Source organism: Antedon mediterranea, chromosome 2 (genome assembly GCF_964355755.1).
Source record: "Antedon mediterranea chromosome 2, ecAntMedi1.1, whole genome shotgun sequence".
NCBI lineage: Eukaryota > Metazoa > Echinodermata > Crinoidea > Comatulida > Antedonidae > Antedon > Antedon mediterranea.
The window spans coordinates 34,200,916-34,221,876 of record NC_092671.1 but is presented as its reverse complement, the minus strand read 5'-3'; the positions used below and the strand labels follow the sequence as shown (position 1 = coordinate 34,221,876).

Here is a 20,961-nt window from a genome sequence, read left to right as displayed (position 1 = left end):
TACAATAAAAGTTCAGTTCAGTTCAGTTCAGTACTGTTTCTTTCTTAATAATTTAGTACAATTATTAAGAATAAAGAATACACTTAACAATATAACAAATAACATTAATGTACGATGTAGTTTAACACTGTTCTCAACTATAGTCATTTTGGTATACTTGAGAACATTGATAAAGAAAAGGATAAACTTAACAATATACAACAAATAAAATTAATGTACGATCCCGTTTAACACTGTTCTCAACTATAGTCATTTTTATATACTTGAGCACAGTGATAAAGAATAGGATAAACTTAACAATATACAACAAAAATGTACGATCCCGTTTAACACTGTTCTCAACTATAGTCATTTTGGTATACTTGTCCAAGTCATATTCATCTAAAAGATAAATGCTGAGTAAACGGGACTAGTGGTCCTACTCTACATCTGGACGACTAAGGAGGTACCCCGGTATAATCCCACTAAGTGACTACCAGGAGCAATCCGCCGTTTTATCACAAATACAGTACCGAATTTTACTATAATATTAATAAATCGTAATTGAGTTACACTCAGATTTAAAAGATGAGGGCTGAGTAAACGGGACCAGTGGTCATACTCTAACTTTTACTGGACGAATAAGGAGGTACCCTAGTATAATCGCAACAAGTGACACCCAGGAGCAATTATCCGCCGTTTTCTTAAAAATACAGTATAAAATTCCACTATATATAAAAAATCGTCATTGAGTTACACTCAGATTTAAAAGATAAATGCTGTGTAAATGGGACCAGCAGTTCCACTCTAACTTATACTGGACTAAGGAGGTACCCTAGTATAATCCCACCAAGCATGGTGGATTAAGGAATATTATTCTACAACAACAAGTAACTCCCAGGAGCAATCCGCCGTTTTCTCACAAATACAGTACCAATTTTCACTATAATATTAAAAATCGTAATTGAGTTACACTCAGCTTTAAAAGATGAGGGCTGAGTAAACGGGACCAGTGTTAAAACCAAATATAGACAGGTTAAAACGAAATATAAACCGGTTAAAACCAAATATAAACAGGTTAAAACCAAATATAAACAGGTTCCGAATTATGACATTAGGTTACGTATCATAATCAGCAACCATGACTAATACAATTAATAAAAACCAATTACGAAAGGATATGTAAACATTTTCTCAGTAGGTCAACCATGTGCTTTTTTAAAATGATGAACGAGTTATGGCGAACACGCACAGTATACATCAACTGAAAGAAAAAATAATATTTTAGGAACTGTATCTTGGAGTTGTGGCTTGGTGGTTATGATGCTTGGCTACCAATCCAAGGGTACTGGGTGCCTGTCGTATGTCAGTAGTTTTTCTAATTTCTAATGACCATTTACAACTCCACTCCAAAACTTGTAATAAGACATTGTTTATGTAGAGCATCTTATGTATGTTTGTCTTGTTGTGAACGGGATTGCCAACTTTAAGAAGGATAGTGAATGAATTCGCGTTTGGTTCATCCTTGGCAAATGAAAATTTAAATTAATTTTACACTTTATTTCATATTTTACACTGTGTTTTGTCAATACATTTTGCAAGCAAAAAATGCAAAATACATGCATGAAGTAATTTTACTTTGTGTTCTTTAAAATTATGTTCTGTCGTGATACGGCGTTTTAAAAGAATGGGGACGAATTAACAATAATTTAGGCACACTGAATAGATTAATATTTGTTTAAGTATACTTTTTTATGGCTACATGTTGGGCCCATGTACCCATTGGAGCATTTGCAGACGCTTGTATTATCTGTAGTAACACAAGTACCACCATTCAAGCATACACCGCAATCATCTTGAATATCATCTGTAATAAAGAAATTACTAATGGTATATTTAGTAAAAATAAGATGTTAGACTTGTGTCTAAAATGAATAATGGGAACTTTATGTTCACGACCTACCACCGACTAACCTAGGTCAGGTCAATCGATGTGTCTTCCTCGTCGGTCGTCGTCTAGACTGGACCTAGAAACTATTGAAACAAACGTGTGTCGAGGTGAGGAGCAGGATATGGAACGCCATGACGGACATAACTATGTCAACTTGACCTCGCTCGTGTTATGTAGATATCGCTCTCGTGTTATGGATACATTGCGCGAGTTGAGTTTACACATCGCTCGTGTTATGGAGACATCGCTCGAGTTGAGTTTTTACACATCGCTCGTGTTATGGAGACATCGCTCGAGTTGAGTTTTTACACATCGCGCGTATTTGCGATGTCTCCATAACACGAGCGATGTGTAAACTCAACACGAGCGATGTCTCCATAACACGAGCGATGTCTCCATAACACGAGCGATGTGTAAACTCAACACGAGCAATGTCTCCATAACACGAGCGATGTGTAAACTAAACTCGAGCAATGTCTCCATAACACGAGCGATGTGTAAACTCATCTCAAGCGATGTCTCCATAACACGAGCGATGTGTAAACTCAACTCGAGCGATGTCTCCATAACACGAGCGAGTTCAACTTGACATAGTTATGTTCGTCCTGGCGTGCCACACGAGGAAATGCGTCCCACACGTAGTTCAATCGTCACAAATCAAAAGCTACGATATTATATCCTTAGGTTCATGATTATAATCTAAATTGTTAGACCACGAAAAGAATAGTCTTAGTCCATGGTTAAACCTACCTGTGAATGGGCCTATATATAAGCTTGAATATGGATATTGAAATCGAGTAATACTGCTCTCCAATGATTGATTTCCAGTTCTTCTATCAACTCGATATATGTCATAAGTCGGCGCTTTTGTCCAGTAGATATAAGGGCCATATATTTCAATATCAATGCAGATATGTCCGGCCAGATCAGCAATTGTTGTTCTGTTGGTTCCATCAAGGTTAGCTTCTTGAATGATATTAGTTATTTCATCACACCAATACATCTTTCCATCTTGAAGATAACAACAAAAATATATTAAAAAAATAATGAATAATGGGATGTAGTTTAATCCAATAATTCAAAATATTATAATAATTTATCAAACTTCGTAAAATACATAATCGGTTGACACTTTTGCTCTTTTTTTTTTATTCCTAAACAGATAATGCTTTCATTGTGTTAAATTACAAAGAAAAAAGATCGCGTTTGTTTACGCTCAGTGTCCAGGCATTTACGATATAAACAAACTATGAGATATGTTTTTTATAATAGTTATGGTGTATTTGTTCTTTATTACTTATTTTTAATATTTAAAAAATAGAAATAAACTTCCACACATCCTACAAAAGATTTGTATAAAGGCCGTTGCATAGAAAGAATGTTATCTACAATCTTCGACCTGTCCGTAAATAGGCCAGGGTAAACGGAGCAAAACAATTTATGATAAAGAAATATTACAAAATTGTATTAAAACACTGAATGAGGAATTAATTAACAATTCGAGTATTGATATTGAAGAAATTGAGACAGAAATAGACCTAAAACAAAGGAATTGGAAAATATTTAGAGTAAAGAAACGAAAGGTGCTTATATACGATCAAGGGTTACAAATGGATAGAGGAGGGTGAGCGTAGCACAAAATACTTCTTAGGTTTAGAGAAAAAAAGCATATAAAAAATATTTTATTTATTTTTTATTGAAAAAACCAAAGGAAATGATATGTGAAGAAATGAGGTTCTTTAAGAAACTATATGCTAATAAAGGAATCTCCGAAGCAAATATAAGTTACTCTAGATCGTTCAAATGTAAATAGTTTAACAAAATGAAGAAAAAACAAGTTGTGAAGGCTTAACCACAGTACAAGAAGCAGTGAAGCATTAAAGCATATGAAATTGAATAAAGCCCCAGGGTATGATGGTTTACAAATATTAAATTTTTGGGAAGAGCTCAAATATTTAATATGTAATGTATTGATTTTAATGAATGCTATTTAAATAGCGAAGTGTACAATACGCAATGACTTGATGTTATTAATTTGAAAGGGGATAAAAATCTACTACAAAATTGGAGTCCTATTACTCTGCTCACCACAGTTTATAAAATATTAACACACCTCCTTAGTAATAGATTACATAACGTAATTAAATCCTGTTGTAAAAAGTGACCAAAATGGCTATATCAAAGGTCGTTTTGCTGGAGAAAACATCATGATCTCCTATACTATACTGTTGAAGAAGATGTTGAAGGTGCTTTTTTGTCACTTGATTTTAGAAAAGCATTTGATTCTGTAAGTAGAGGGTTCAAGTTTAATTTGTTGGAAAAATTTAATTTTGGACAGTCCTTTTGTAAATGGGTAAAAAACAATGTACAGTATAGCAAAACAGAATGTTAACAATGGATGGGTATCTGATAATTTTGAAATGAAATGTGGTATATGACAGGGATGTCCCTTGTCAGCATTACTATTTCTATTGGTTGTAGAAACAATGGCAAGCAATTAAGTAACCTAAAAAATGATCAACATTATAAAGGAATGTTGCTACCTAGTCCTATAAAAGAGGAAGTGCGTCCCGGGGGCGATTTTTTTTTTCGTACATAAGTTGGGGACCCCATCATGAAACGTCACAAAATAAACATGAATAATTCATCAGTTAAATTTTCTTGTTCCGTGTGCACCCAAGCGTATAGCAACAAGAAGTGATTACACAAGTGCGGTACGATTCTAGGCCTATCTCCGCTGTGGTTGCCGCGTGCGATTTCATAATATAATAGCGGAGTTTTGTGTGGATTGTCGAAATAATCAGCCTTTAGTTTATGGTGTTTTTAATATAGTTTATTACTAAAGAATTACGTGTTAAAATTATAGTTTCTATTGATACTATTAGGCCTAATTACTAGTCTCTAAACCCCTGTATATTCTAGTAGTAGCTGTGTGGGTGTGTGTGACTTGTGTGTTAGGTATCAAAATTAAACAATAAACATTACACAAAAATACATTTTTTATTCTCGTGGGTCTAATCTTCCCATCTCATGTGTTCATATATACGCGAATTTTTAAAGTTCCTTTGAGTAATGCATATTGTTTGATAATAAAAGCAGAATTAAAAAATTACAGTACACAAATTATACACATTCTTTATTATTGTGGGTCTAAGCTTTCTTTGGGCTATGTCCAATTACTACTTAGTTTAATGTTTTGCCTAGCTGTCGATTAGCCTCGACACATTTTGCATAGTGGACGTGTGTGTGAAGAAGAGTGCGCGAAGGCAATCACGTGAATTGACCTAGAATCTAGGCCTATTATTGTAGAAAGAATCGTATCGCAGTTGTTGTTCCGTGTGCACCCAAGCGTTCTTGGACAAAGAAAGCTTAGACCCACAAGAATAAGAATGTGTATTTGTGTACTGTATTTTTTTAATTCTGCTATCAATTATCAAACAATATGCAATGTACTCAAAGGAACTTTAAAAATGCGCGTGTATGAACACATGAGATGGGAAGATTTGACCCACGAGAATAAAAAATGTATTTTTGTGTAATGTTTATTGTTTAATTTTGCTGACTTATTACTCGGATTGTGTCATACCAAAGATAGTGTAACTATTACCAAAGATAGTATAACTATCTTTGGCCATACCTAACACACACACACGTCACACACATCCACACAGCTACTACTAGAATAGACATGGGTTTAGAGACTAATAATTAGGCCTAATAGTATTAATAGAAACTATAATGTTAACACGTAATTCTTTAGTAATAAATTATATTAAAAACACCATAAACTAAAGGCCGATTATTTCGACAATCCAAACAAAACGACGCTATTCTTCGACAGCGGAGATAGGCCTAGAATCGTACCGTGTAATCACTTCTTGTTGCTATACGCTTGGGTGCACACGGAACAAGAAAATTTAACTGATGAATTATTCATGTATATTTTGTGACGTTTCATGAGGGGGTCCCCAACTTATGTACGAAAAAAAAATCGCGTCCCGGGGGGGGGGGGTCACTTGTATATAAACCAAACGGGGGGGGGGGGGGGGTGCAGCAGCCACTTCAAGACATGAGGCACTTGTACTACCTTTTTTACTGAAAAATACTACGGACTTAAACTACCATTTACCAAAATCCAGTTTTCTCTAAAATGACGGCAGGCAGAAACAAGGCCACGCCAGAGAGGGCGCAATATCTGTACTGGTTCCCGGCATGATCTGCCCATGGCCAAAGAGACCGTTCATGGCAAAATCACGAACGTGTTTTGATGACAAGTTTATCGCTCGTCCGTGTTGCATGACGACGATGATCAAGAGTGGTCACAGTTGAATGATTTTGTCCTAGGCTATGTTTCGTGTTCTTCTGCTGATGCGAAAACTCTAGGGTGTCACAAAACCTAAGACCACAAAAGCTAAGACCCCCTAAGACCTAAGATCACGAAAGCTAAGACCCAAGACCTAAGATTACAAATATTTATCTTTCGCACCTGCCTTGTATTTTAACTCCCAACATTTATTCTGAATACCACACCTTAGAATTGGCACTTTTATGAAAAAGAATCACATAATAAGTAACATATACATTTTTAAATCGATGATTTTACCGTACAGACGTTTTTCTCGCACACAAACTGTTTGCAAATTTCGCTAGCCTACAGTACAGTAGCAGTTGTAGGCCTACCATGTTCAATGTTTTTGTTTCTATGGAACGTCAAAGGAGCCAAAATTATATAGAGGGCTGAAAACTCTGTGGAGTCCATCTACAGTGTGGATGGAACAATGTAAAATTAAAATTGTAATGATAATAGTATAATCATGCAAGTACGGAGAAATAAATACTGGCAAATAAATTTTAATTTAAAAATCATGATTTGTTTTGTTTTCTTACTGTTTTTATACTTGTACTATTATTGTTGCTCTTTTGGCGCTCCATAGAAACAAAAACATTGAGCATGGGGGAAGCTCGAGGAGTTACAGTATACAAAGAAACATGTCTGTAAAATCATCAATTTAAAGGATTTATTTATTTGTTTTTATGTGTTTCTCCGTCTGAAAGTATTTAGAAATCCTAACTTTAAAGTGTGGTATTCAGGATAAAGTTAGTAAACAAATTTGGAGTCAAAATACAAGTAAGGCAGGTGCGTAAGAAAAACATCCTCTGAACCAACACAATGGAGTAAATATATACCAACAAACAACCCGTCAAGTTTGTTTGTTGTAAAGAAAAAATATACATTTACTCAACGGGCGAAAATAATGTGAGTTTATCTATGTTTTGCGGTAGTATTTAATTATATTTATGGTAATAAATGAAACCTACTGTGTTTAAAATTATGTATGGATAAACAAGTATTGTTTTTAAGCTGTAGTATATCTTAGAATTTGTAATCTTAGGTCTTGGGTCTTAGCTTTCGTGATCTTAGGTCTTATGGGGTCTTACCTTTCGTGGTCTTAGGTTTCGTGAAAACTCAAGGCCTATTCAAAGGTATTTAGCGATGGGCTTATATAGCCGGGCTTATAGCATCCAGTATGCTAAAATACCTGCAAAATTTAGCGATAAATCGTGAAATTTTGACATGGGTGGGTGGGCCAGAGACTTAAACTACTAATTTCACCCTGTAATTTCACACACTTGTGCTACCAACTCTCCATATTTTCCCACACTTGTGCTACCAGGCCCTCGAAAATATACCCGTAAATGCGGCACCTCCCCGTATGGAAATATTTAAGAGTGACCCCCCACCCCCCACCCGGGAAGTGCGTATAGCACAACTTGCAGATGATACAGTATTGTTTGCAGGAAACGAAAAAAGTATAAAAAGAGGTCTATTCATTGTTAATAATTTCTGTGAAGTATCTGGTTTAAGCTTAAATAAGAACAAAATTAGTGCCATGTGGATTTTATAGAAGGTATGTTTGTTGCTCCTATTACCATTCCCAAATGGGAAAAAGAAATTGGTATTGAAATTACAAACATGTTTGATATTTGGTCAAGAAAGTAAAAAATGAGAAATACAAAAAATATGCACAACTTAACTACAAATTGCTTGTCAAAATTTTACCAACACATTTACAACTCGAGGGTACTCCGAGAGTACAAACCTCCGCCTATTGTAAAATTCCCTTACATAAAATTCTCCCGGAAAATATATATTATAGGCTAACTGCACACTACAAAGTTGTGGATGAGCGTTTGGTGTAATTGTTAAGTATCCAGCCTTTCACAGTTGAGATCGCTGGTTCAAGTCCCGCTGATGTTTTTTTTTTTTTTTTTTTTTTTTTTATTTTTTTTTTTTTGAACCTTGATCTTTGACCCTGACCTTTCAAAATTTAACCACAATTATATGATGAGTCATTGATTATTGTGGCTAAGTTTGGTGAGAATCGGATTAAAACTGTGGTCTCTAGGCAGTAAAATAGTTTTTTGTTAGTTGTGACCTTGACCTATGACATTTTCCCCTCAAATTCAAACCCCTCCGAGATTTTTGGGCTTAGATCATTGTGACCAAATTTGGTTAGAATCGCCTAAAAACTGTGGCCTCCAGGCTGTTCACAGACACACACACACCCAGCAAACACACAGGGGTGAAAATATAACCTCCTTGGCGGAGGTAATTTTATAAACGGAATATTAAAAACCCAAAAAAATGTTATGTGATGTAACTGAGGTTGAAAAACACATGTTTTTCAAATGTAAAATCAATGTCTATTTATGGAAAAAATCAATGAAATATATAAAAAGTTAGATAATAGTATCGGTTCTTTTGAAGAACTTGTTTTTGAGTGTGAATGCAACTCAATTGTTCTATATTCTATATACAAAATAAAAATATTGTCAGAATTAAATAGGTCAATGTGTAAAAACTTATGGATCATGTTTAAAAATATACTTACACAAGAGCATTCCATGAATGTATTTTTAATTTTTTTTTAAGGTTACTGTAAATAAACTAATTTGTACAAAAATGTAAATAATGCAAATAAAACAGAAAAGAAAAAAAGAGGGAAAACACTAAAAAGAAGAGTAAGCAGAAAGCACTGAAAATGCTATACTCTAGTATAGTTTTTTTCAGATTTAAGGGGAAACTTAATATTATAAATGAAAATATTTATATATTTAAAAAAGATAATACACAAACATAATAAAATTGTTTATTTATCAAAATGATTACGTTTTGAAATGAAATAAAGGTGAGTGAACCTCACAAAAGAGAAAAAAAAGAGGCGGCCAGGGGTTCTCAACAGGCGGCTCACGGACCAAATGCGGCTCGTGGGTGCATTTCATATAGCATGCAGAGATACTGCTAAAAAGTTTACTCCTTATAGCGGCATGAGTTCCCGTAAGCAGGGCTTTCAATATTAGCAGCAACCGGAACCGGCACATCAACCGTCTAGCTCAAATGGGACTGGTCGGTCCTGGAAAAAACAATATTATTCCAAAAAACTGGATGCAGCTCGACACGATTCAAAGCAAACATGGAAAGTTTTAAATGAAGTTCTAAAAATCGAGTGTTAAGCCAAATGAAGTAATTAACCATAGTAATAAAACTTTGGTATGTGATCCAAAAGGTATGTCTGATGCTTTTAATGACTTCTTCTCCAACATTGGAAATGAATTAGCAAACAAAATACCAAATGTAAACAATTCTGACTTTAAACAATATATGAAAGAGAGTCAATCCCAATCCATATTTTTCAATCCTACGAATGAAGAAGAGGTCATTGAAATAGTTAGTGAAATCAAAAATTCAAATTCAGAAGGTGTTGATAACTTAAGTAATCGCATTCTAAAACATATTATTGCTGCTGTGGCAGCTCCTCTTGTACATATCTTTAACCTCTCTCTTGAGACAGGCATGGTCCCTGATAGTATGAAAGTAGCTAGAGTAGTTCCAATTTTTAAATCTGGCAATAAAAGTGACGTCAGTAATTATAGGCCGATCTCTATTCTGCCTACCGCTTCAAAAATTCTTGAAAAAATTGTTCAAATTAGAGTAAATAATTATATCACAAAGTTTAACATCCTTAATAATGCACAATATGGTTTCGGAAAAAACAGTTCTACTTTTATGGCCGTTATAGATCTGGTTGAACGAATAACCGATGCGCTTGATAAGAAAAAAAATACCATCGGAATATTTATTGATTTGTCAAAAGCGTTTGACACCATCAACCATGATATACTTCTTAAAAAATTGGAACACTATGGCATAAGAGGCACGGCCCTTAAATGGTTTAGAAACTATATTAGTGGAAGGAAACAATTTACGTCTATTGATAACACAAGTTCGTGTTTGGATATAAATTGCGGTGTACCACAGGGTTCAATTCTGGGGCCTCTACTTTTTATTTTGTACATTAACGATGTATTTAATTGCTCAAACTCGTTATCTTTTGTTTTATTTGCTGACGACACAAACATATCTGCATCTCACGAAAACTTGGATACGCTCATAGAACTAGTTAATTGTGAACTAAAAAATGTTTCGGATTGGTTCATGTGCAATAAACTATCAATCAACGTTAAAAAACTAATTACATAATTTTCCGCAATCAGCGAAATCCAAGTAATTTAGAGAATGTAAATATTTATGTCAACAATAAAAGAATAGATAGAGTTAAATCGACTAAATTCCTTGGAGTACATATTGATGAATTTCTCACATATAAGAACCACATCAATGTTACAGCTAGGAAAATATCTCGATATTTAGGCATACTATATAAAGTAAGACTGTAAAGGCCAAATTAAGAAGTTTTACTATTAATTTACTGTACTTTATTTATTGTGTGGCTCTATGAAGCCAAGTTAGCTCATTGTTCCACTTGAGTGACTCTTTGCTGATTGGCTAGTTAGTAGTGCTCACAGGTGGCATTATTATGCAAATTAGCTCACTGTGTTCTGTGGCCAAGGTCAGTCAGTTAGTACAAGACAATGGTGGTTAATGGACACATCAGTGGGATGCTAGTGTATTACTTTGGTTGCTTAGGCCTACTTTTGGTAAGCGTATACTTATATACACATAAGATTAGGAGGCAGGCATATCATCTTAATGAAACTATTGTAGTAACTATTGAGTCTTTACTTTATAGATGTTTTGTTAAACTTTCAGTTAATCGTGATATGTGAACTTGGGCGTGGCGGAGAATTCCTAGAAAGAAGTAATTATATAGGAACATTGTAACCGTCACGTTAGATTATCGTCACGCATTAGCAAGCCTATGTCAAATAAATACAGTACTCATGTGGATGCAACAATTGACAGAACTTGTGTATTTTGTTCTGAATAAAGACATTTTTTACCAACCTATGCTCTCTGGACAATATACAAATCACTCATTGAACCAGTATTAAATTATTGAAACATAATATGGTGTAGCACATTTCCAAGTTATCTAGATGAGTTATTTAAACTCCAGAAAAGGGCATTACGAGCTATAACATGGTCAAAGTTTAATGATTCAATGACTGAATGTTTCTATAAATTTAAACTTCTTAAAATTGCGGATATCAATAAGTACCAAATTGGGCTTTTCATGTATAATGTTACTACTAATCAGGAGGTGCGTTTTTCATCGCTCTTTATTAAAAATGGTTCTTACCATAATTATAATACAAGATCTAAAGACAAAATGAGACTCAGAAAACGTAATCGTACTTCTACTAGTTTTACTGTGTCATGTGTGGGACCCAAATTGTGGAATGACTTGAATTACGAACTACAAAGTACCAAATCAATATATATATTTAAATCATTGTTTAAAGAACATTTATTATCATTTTACAAATAATTTTAAAAATAATACTTGTTGCAGGATTTAGCTTTTTTATTATTTATGTTTTAGTTTTTTAGGCTAGTTAGGGACGTAGGGGGACACAACTAATCAAGCTCTTTTGAGTTTTTATGTGTTTCCTTTTCATCTTTTTTATGTTCTCATATATTGTTGTTGTATATTTTCATGATTGAGGATGAATAAAGAATATTTGAATTTGAAAAACTAAGTGCCATTTCCCGTTTCTTTTATCTTTGTAGGCCTACTCCATGACCCAATGCCCTTGTTACATGGCTGTTCCAGCCAATAATATCTGGCCCGCGGCGACATTTGTAAATTGCAATATGGCCCACGGTAAGAACTGTTGAGAACCCCTGACATATTCTAATAACTAAAAAATATAATATAAGTTGTATCTGAACCGTTAACTGATAACGCAAGCCCGTTTGGTAGATAAAGTGCCGTTGTCACAAGTTCTTCTCTGGTACTCAAGTCATTCAGCTTCGCGCGCTCTATCTTTTGCAAACCATAATCAGTCCAGTACAGGTATCTATAAAATAAAGCATAATGATTTCTCGTATTTATAACGTCCATGTGTAGAAATATATAATACAACAACTATTACAACCGGAAAAAATGAAAATATTCAATTTCATTATTAATAAGAAAACCAATGGAAATTAATAAAATTAAACAAATCAATGTTGAATTTTGATCTACGTCATTTAAAAAAATGTATTTTGTTAAAAAGGTACCGTGATAAAGCCCTGCATAGAGCAAGGATAGATTGATTTGCATAAGTAAACCCACCTAAGCAAGATTTAAACCCGATTTCTTCAGATAAGCTGCATACCCGTTAACAGTATCTATCGCAATCCCACGTGGACCGCCTAATGATGTATCAAAAAGAACTGTTCTGCCTGTTCCATTCAGATTTATTAATTCGATTCGGTCTTCTACCTCATCCGTCCAATAAAGTTTATTTCCAATTACATCAACGGCAATACCACGAACACCTTAATTAATGAGAAATATCATCTTTATATTATTGCTGTGGGTTAACATTACCTTGAAACATTACCTATACAGCCTCAGATTATGCACAGCAAAATTCTGATTCTTGTTTTAAGAAAAAAAAAACTTGTTTCAAGCAAAATATTTCTTGAAACAAGTAAATTTTGACTTGTCCGTATTTCAATACTTTTTGGCTTACCAAGAATCGTAAAATTCTTAACAAGAATCACACAAATTCTTATCAAGAAAATTATTCTTACCAAGAAATAATACTTTAAGAACAATATTCTTACCAAGAATTTAATTGCTTTTTTCAGTCTTGTTTTAAGCAGTATCTGCCTTAAAATAAGTAACAATTTATCGATTTTTTAAAATAGAATTCTTGTTTCAAGCAATATTTTTCTTAAAATAAGTAAGAATATTCCGATTTGTATTTTTTGAATTCTTGTTTCAAGCAATATATTTCTTAAAATAAGTAAGAATATTCCGATTTTTATTTGTAGAATTCTTGTTTCAAGCAATATTTTTCTTAAAATAAGTAAGAATATTCCGATTTGTATTTTTTAGAATTCTTGTTTTAAGCAATATTTTTCTTAAAATAAGTAAGAATATTCCGATTTTTAATTTTAATATTCTTGTTTCAAGCAATATATTTCTTAAAATAAGTAAGAATATTCCGATTTGTATTTTTTGAATTCTTGTTTCAAGCAATATTTTTCTTAAAATAAGTAAGAATATTCCGATTTGTATTTTTTGAATTCTTGTTTCAAGCAATTTTTTTCTTAAAATAAGTAAGAATATTCCGATTTGTATTTTTTGAATTCTTGTTTCAAGCAAAATATTTCTTAAAATAAGTAAGAATATTCCGATTTTTATTTGTAGAATTTTTGTTTCAAGCAATATTTTTCTTAAAATAACTAAGAATATTCCGATTTGTATTTTTTAGAATTCTTGTTTTAAGCAATATTTTTCTTAAAATAAGTAAGAATATTCCGATTTTTAATTTTAATATTCTTGTTTCAAGCAATATATTTCTTAAAATAAGTAAGAATATTCCGATTTGTATTTTTTGAATTCTTGTTTCAAGCAATATTTTTCTTAAAATAAGTAAGAATATTCCGATTTGTATTTTTTGAATTCTTGTTTCAAGCAATATTTTTCTTAAAATAAGTAAGAATATTCCGATTTGTATTTTTTGAATTCTTGTTTCAAGCAATATATTTCTTAAAATAAGTAAGAATATTCCGATTTTTATTTGTAGAATTCTTGTTTCAAGCAATATTTTTCTTAAAATAAGTAAGAATATTCCGGTTTGTATTTTTTAGAATTTACATGACATTAGGTACAATAATATATACAACTTCTTTAAAACAAACTTGTTTTTATTAATAATAAAATGCCATCAAAAGAAAACTTAAAAACATTAAAATGGTAAAATACAAATTTCGTAAAATTCTTCTCCCGCACCTGGGCTTTAAACTATTAGGTGTCTTTAAATTTATTAATGTATACTAATGATGATTCAACAGCCTTTGTCAAGTGTACAGGTGTGTTTTCATCACAAATCACTAACTGTTAAAGGATAGTGAGGCCTACTTCTTTTCATTTTGGATAATCGAAATCCAGAAGGTAAAAAGTGGAGAGGAGAGTAACTAGAGCCTCATCTAATTTTGCTTTCTTTGTAGTTAGAATTGTTTGCTAAACTTTAATGTAGGCCATTTCTGTGTCCAAGAGCAATACCGGCATATTACCTGATCGGCGTGAAGACCAGGATTCTGGATCTTTATTCATGTTCCTAAAAATGAAAAGAGATTAATATAGTTTTAGTTATTACTGTATTTAATTATTAAATGTGTAACATCATCAACTAATTGGGTACGGTGTGGTTTTAGAGTCCTATATCTGGGTCGGTAAACACAAAATCATGACGCAATATTAGAACGGTGGTAAGAATAATTTTACATTATAAGACATAAGGGTGGGTGGAATATGCATTTGAACTTTTTAATCACAAACTTTGCCCTGTTTATACCGATCCCAAAGACAGGCCTGGCTGTATCTATTATTTTTAGTTAAATTATTAGGGTCTAAATTTAGTTTTAATATTACTATTTAGGAAGACAATACGCAAAACGGTGCTCAATCCTGATTGATGTTTTTATTCCGTATCAATGTTTATAATAACAATCATACAATTAAATGTAAATTTTGTTTAATTGTTTGATTTTAATAAATTATTGTAAACATAGTATATACCTCGAATTTTAAGCTAAGATAAATTTGATTTAAAAAAAACACTTTAAGATATTTTTTTTTAATGTACATAATGTTACTTGTATTTTAAATTTTTAAAAACACTAAATACCTTCAAGGTCGGCAGACTTTTTTTGATGAGTTTTTCCCAACAAATATGTTTGACAGATTTGACAACATATGGGTTATCTTTGAACCTAACCAAAAATAACAAATTGAAAACATTATATTATATAAATTTATTTAAATGAGTGGAATAATGCATGGACATTAACTTGATATACTGTAGCTCAAATTTTTAATAATGTAGTCTACAGTTTTGTAGGTGGTCAATGTAAAAGGAAGGGGAAAGGGTGGGCTGGCCAGGAGAGCATTAATATGTCAACAATTAATATTCATAAGTCATTTATTTAATTTTAGTTGTCAAAGGGAGGAGTGCATGACACTAGCTTGAGTCGAACCAAGCTGTTAAAAATACGTACACAATATGTACACGTATTTTCCTCACTACCATTGGTCCATTATAAAACTATTTATGAATAGATAAAAGTACAAAAACATACACTGTACTTACCAGATGGAGGACTGGTGTTTCTCTTTAAAATACCAAAATAAACTATATTATTCTCTTCTTTGGGAAAAATTTGCTAAGCACTTTTTTAAAAAGCTTTCTTTTGTATTTCATTCCTCTTTGCCTAGTAATAATTAGTATCCTTCGAACTTCTTCAATTACCTAACAAATAATTTAAGATATTGTAAATAACACATTTTTTTAAAAAGAAATTTAATATAACAATTTTAGTTATGCAGTACGTATGTTTTTTGTTTGTTTTTTTAGTATGTTTTTTTTAAATTTAGAGTTAAAAACATTAAGTTTCAATATCGATGTGATCACTTAGGGGATTACTTAGTGTGTACAATTAATTAAATATAAAGAAATGTTTTTAAATGTCATTATATTCTCATTGGAATATGTGTATATAATATAATCCTTCGTAGATATTTCATGGCTACATTACAAAATAACTGTTACATTATAATTGTATTATCTATTATTAGGCCTTCCTTATACCTAGCTGAAATAGGTCCGACAATATTTGTCCCCTCTGTCAATGTCTGAACTAAAATGCTAAGCTAAACCTATACACCTGTCCGTCAGTACAGGCATAGTAGGCTAGCCTAGACCTACTTGTTCCAGGCCTACAGTATTACTAACTAGGAAGGAGCCTAGGCTAGGCCTAGACTGCTGGCAGATTAAAATATAATTATTAGGCCTACGAACCTGTTAAAATGTTGGCCACTTCTTCATCTATTTCTCGGATCTTCAACAAAGCGTCTTCCTTCGACATTATATTAGACTAATCTTACTAGGCCTATTGAAGCATTTAATATATAAATTGCGATGAAAGGTGTCTTTTACTTACAAACTCTAGATTTTGAATGATTGCTTTAAAAAACCGTTGGCCATGATCCCGCCCGCCGGGAGCTAGGTCATCGACCACACACAGTGTTGTTTTTCAACTATAACCAAAAATTTATCGCTGGCCTTTTACCCAGAATGTATAAGGTCATTATACTGCTCAACGTTAAAGCATGGATGGAGGTATAAACCTCCATGGTGGTTAAAGCAAATCTTTAAAACGTCTGGACCAACAGTAATACGACAGACAATAATAATGACACATGTTTGTTGCAGTCCGAAAAAAAGCGATAAGTTGGTGCCAGTAAACTGAAGTAGGTACAGTATTTGCTACCCTATTTGCTAAGGCATTATAATTCAATTCATGGAAATACTCCGAATTTTCGAGTAACATGTGGAATTGGTGGTTCGCTGCCCGGCAAGCTTTGGAATTTACAATTCGTTTTACAAGCATGTCATAAGACGCCATTTTAAGGACGAGTATAACAATCGGCAACCTCCTGCAGTTGACGATGGAAACATCAGTATATAAGTATGCCTGGAGAAAACGAGGATGCCAATTGAGGATGAAGTAGAACTGGGCCTAGACTAGGAGACTGACGAAGTTAATGAAGAAAAAAACTATTATAACGGGGATGATTTATCAACTGACGATAGTAGTAGTGATAATTCTAGTATTGTTATACTGTTAATGATTGTTTAATATTAATTATCTTGTTGATGCTCAGCAAGAAGGCCTACTAACTAGAGGATGAACAAGCAGATAATAGTATAAAAAATGCTGATTTCTTTCTACTAAAATTAAAGGAGAGAAACAAGATTCCACAGGTAAGCCATTTTGCTTTAAAATTACAACAATTATGCATTTTAAACTATTTTTTATTAGAGAAATACGTCTATTTCCTAGGCCTTGCTGGTACTGTTATTATACAGGACTATTAGCTATAGTAACTATAGGACTTGGGTACTAGGCCTAGGCATTATACACTCTAAGTTTATGTTGCATTTTTTTGTGACCAATTTCATTGTTACAAATAACATTTTTTTTGTTAGGCTGCATAGCTCCCCAACTAAAGCACAACTTAGTTTTTAAACATATTAAAACTTGAATATAAAAAATATTAAATCAATATTATTTTCTTTAGGTTGCAGTGCAATCGATTATTCAAAGCACAAACAGTTTGATTACCCAGATTCTTTCATCAGTTGAAACTGAAGTGCTAACTGCTCTACCGTTGTGTGAATATAAGGATATTGACAATCTATTTTAAGTAAAACATTTCTCAAAATAAGTATTTTTAAGAATATTAAAATAGAATTGACTTCAATTCAAGCAAAAATAGTCTTGATAGGATATAGTATGATATTGACTTCTTATCTTAAGTAAAACATTTCTCAAAATAAGTATTTTTAAAAATATTGCGAATCTCAATTTAAGCAAAAATAGTCTTGATAAGATAGTATGATATTGACTTCTTATTTTAAGTAAAACATTTCTCAAAATAAGTATTTTAAAGAATATTGCGAATCTTGATTCAAGTAAAAATAGTCTTGATAAGATAGTATGATATTGACTTCTTATTTTAAGTAAAACATTTCTCAAAATCAGAATATTGCGAATCTGAATTCAAGCAAAAATAGTCTTGATAGGATAGTATGATATTGACTTCTTATTTTAAGTAAAACATTTTTCAAAATAAGTATTTTTTTAAATATTGCGAATCTCAATTTAAGCAAAAATAGTCTTGATAAGATAGTATGATATTGACTTCTTATTTTAAGTAAAACATTTCTCGAAATAAGTATTTTTAAGAATATTGCGAATCTTGATTCAAGTAAAAATAGTCTTGATAAGATAGTATGATATTGACTTCTTATTTTAAGTAAAACATTTCTCAAAATAAGTATTTTAAAAAATATTGCGAATCTCAATTTAAGCAAAAATAGTCTTGATAAGATAGTATGATATTGACTTCTTATTTTAAGTAAAACATTTCTCAAAATAAGTATTTTTAAGAATATTGCGAAACCTAATTTAAGAAACTTTGTCTTACCTAGAAAAATATTTATTGTTTTAAGTAATTTTTAGAATTCATCAATCTTGATTTAAGAAAAATTATTCTTGATAGGGATAAATATAATATTGATTTCTTATTTTAAGTAAAATACTTTTCAAATTAAGTATTTTCAAATCTTGTTTTAAGCAAAACTATTCTTAATAAGAAGAGAATGATATTGACTTCTTATTTTAAGTAAAATATTTCTTGTAATAAGCATTTTCAAGAATATTGCGAATCTTGATTCAAGTAAAAATAATCTTGATAAGGGTAGTGTGAAATTGACTTCTTATTTTAAGTAAAATATTTCTCAAAACAAGTATTTTCAAGACTATTGCGAAACCTAATTTAAGAAACTTTGTCTTACCTAGAAAAATATTGATTGTTTTAAGTAATTTTTATAATTCATCAATCTTGATTTAAGAAAAATTATTCTTGATAGGGATAAATATAATATAGATTTCTTATTTTAAGTAAAATACTTTTCAAATTAAGTATTTTCAAATCTTGTTTTAAGCAAAACTATTCTTAATAAGAAGAGAATGATATTGACTTCTTATTTTAAGTAAAATATTTCTTGTAATAAGCATTTTCAAGAATATTGCAAAACTTAATTTAAGAAAATGTGTCTTTTCTAGAAAATTATTTCTTGTTTTAAGTAATTTTAAATCTTGACAAGAAAAAAAAATACTTATTTTAAGAATTTTTTCTTAAAACAAGATTTTTTTTTCTTGCTTAGAATTTCAAATTTTGCTGTGTGTATTAGTGTAACCCTTCTTGTTCGGTAAAAAATAATGAAAACTCGGATTTCAAATAAATTTATATCATTCCGGAATTTATTCCAATTGAAGTTTAATCTTAAACTAAACGAGAAAATACATACATGTATTATAATATAACTAACATACATCGATCGATTAAAACAATACAATACTATCAAAACAGGTAACTCTTGATCTCTTAATCCATAATTGTCTTCATAATTAATCAATAATCAATAATATCGTAATAAAACAAAAATGCTATAGCAATAGTAATTAAGTGAAAATTCAATATAAAACACGCTAATGCTTCATCACTTTATACATTTACTAAAGCCTAACATATTCCTTGGAATATCTTTAATACAAACGTATCCTTTAACATATAGTGGGGAACCTAATGTTCCAAAAATCAGTTCCGTGAGATTTTAATGCTCAAGTTGAGTTCTTGGCAGTTTTGGAATCCTTGGGACCAGCAGAATTCATTGCAACCTGGCCCCCATTGTTTACTCAAAACTGATAGTAGCTCCTATTTTAAACCACGTACGAGAACGTAATTTGTGTGATAAATCTTACAATATTATGATAAATCAGTCCAATGGTACAATTTATAATAGAGAGGTTTCGCAATCTTACGAATACGATAACGAAAACGGATACATCACACACACGTATTCGTTTTCGTAAGCCATAAAAAAAATCTGTTTCGCATGGCAACGAAATATTGAGGCGCGTCCAAATGATGACTGCGGTAAATCTGAGCGAAGCGCAGGTACGTGTTGCTTGGTGCTTGGCTGCCTAGGCCTAGCGTAACATCAACGCGAGTGAGGACTTTAAAAACTGCTATTTATCAAAATTGACTTGGCATTTTAGTAAATTACTTTCAATAAATCTATAATTATATTATAATCATGAATCATTCTTGATTCAAATGCAAAATGTGCAAAATAGATCAAAAACTATACTCGTTTTATGACTGGCGATATTCGTCAACACGAATACGCTTTACGAATATGAAATGGGGATCAGCTCAAAAGTTTCACAAATGTATGACGTATCCGTTTTCGTTATCGTATTCGTAAGGTTGCGAAACCTCCCTATTAATAGCATATGGCAGCCATATTGAATTCTAAGATGGCCGCCATTAAAAACGTATATAATGTATGCATTTTATAGTCAGGGTCTTCGTGTATTTCCGTAGGATTTTAATGCCCAAAGTGAGATTTCACTTCTTTAATATGGTGGTAGGATACCAAAAACGCTAGGTAACCAATTTTCAAGATCCCGTAACCATGGTAACAGCCCCAAGATCAAAATGGCGCCCAATTGGCCCTATCTCCGTATCCCTTTGGTCTATCAACAAGATATTGGTATCAAAATACTCGGAGCGTATATATTTATATTCACTGTAATGGAACATTTTGACGAAATGTAATAGGAAATGCTATTTTTCTGCACTATTGACCTTTGACCTTGACTTGCATTGTATCTAAAAAACGGCTGGTCATTGAAATTTAAAAATGGTCTCAAATTGCAGAGACCATACATATTTATATTTATTGTAATGCAACATTTTGTTAGAAAATGACCGGAAGTAAAGTTATTGACCTTTGACCTAATAAACATGAACTTGATGTATACAATAATCGGCAATTATTTGTGGTAGGTATTAAACAATGGATTTATACATATTATTATCATTTGAATAGCTAATAGCTAAAAAATGAAACTAAACACATTTAGTAGCTTGAAG

General features: G+C 31.9%; 1 long non-coding RNA gene across 1 annotated transcript; it reads right to left on the bottom strand.

Annotated features, from left to right (window-relative positions):
• Nucleotides 1-14,049: 14,049 nt before the first annotated feature.
• Nucleotides 14,050-16,436, bottom strand: LOC140040856 (uncharacterized). Its single transcript, XR_011842780.1, has 4 exons — nucleotides 16,253-16,436; nucleotides 15,545-15,703; nucleotides 15,083-15,167; nucleotides 14,050-14,512 (listed from the first exon to the last, which is right to left on the bottom strand). It is a non-coding gene; the product is annotated as an uncharacterized lncRNA (long non-coding RNA).
• Nucleotides 16,437-20,961: the final 4,525 nt, after the last annotated feature.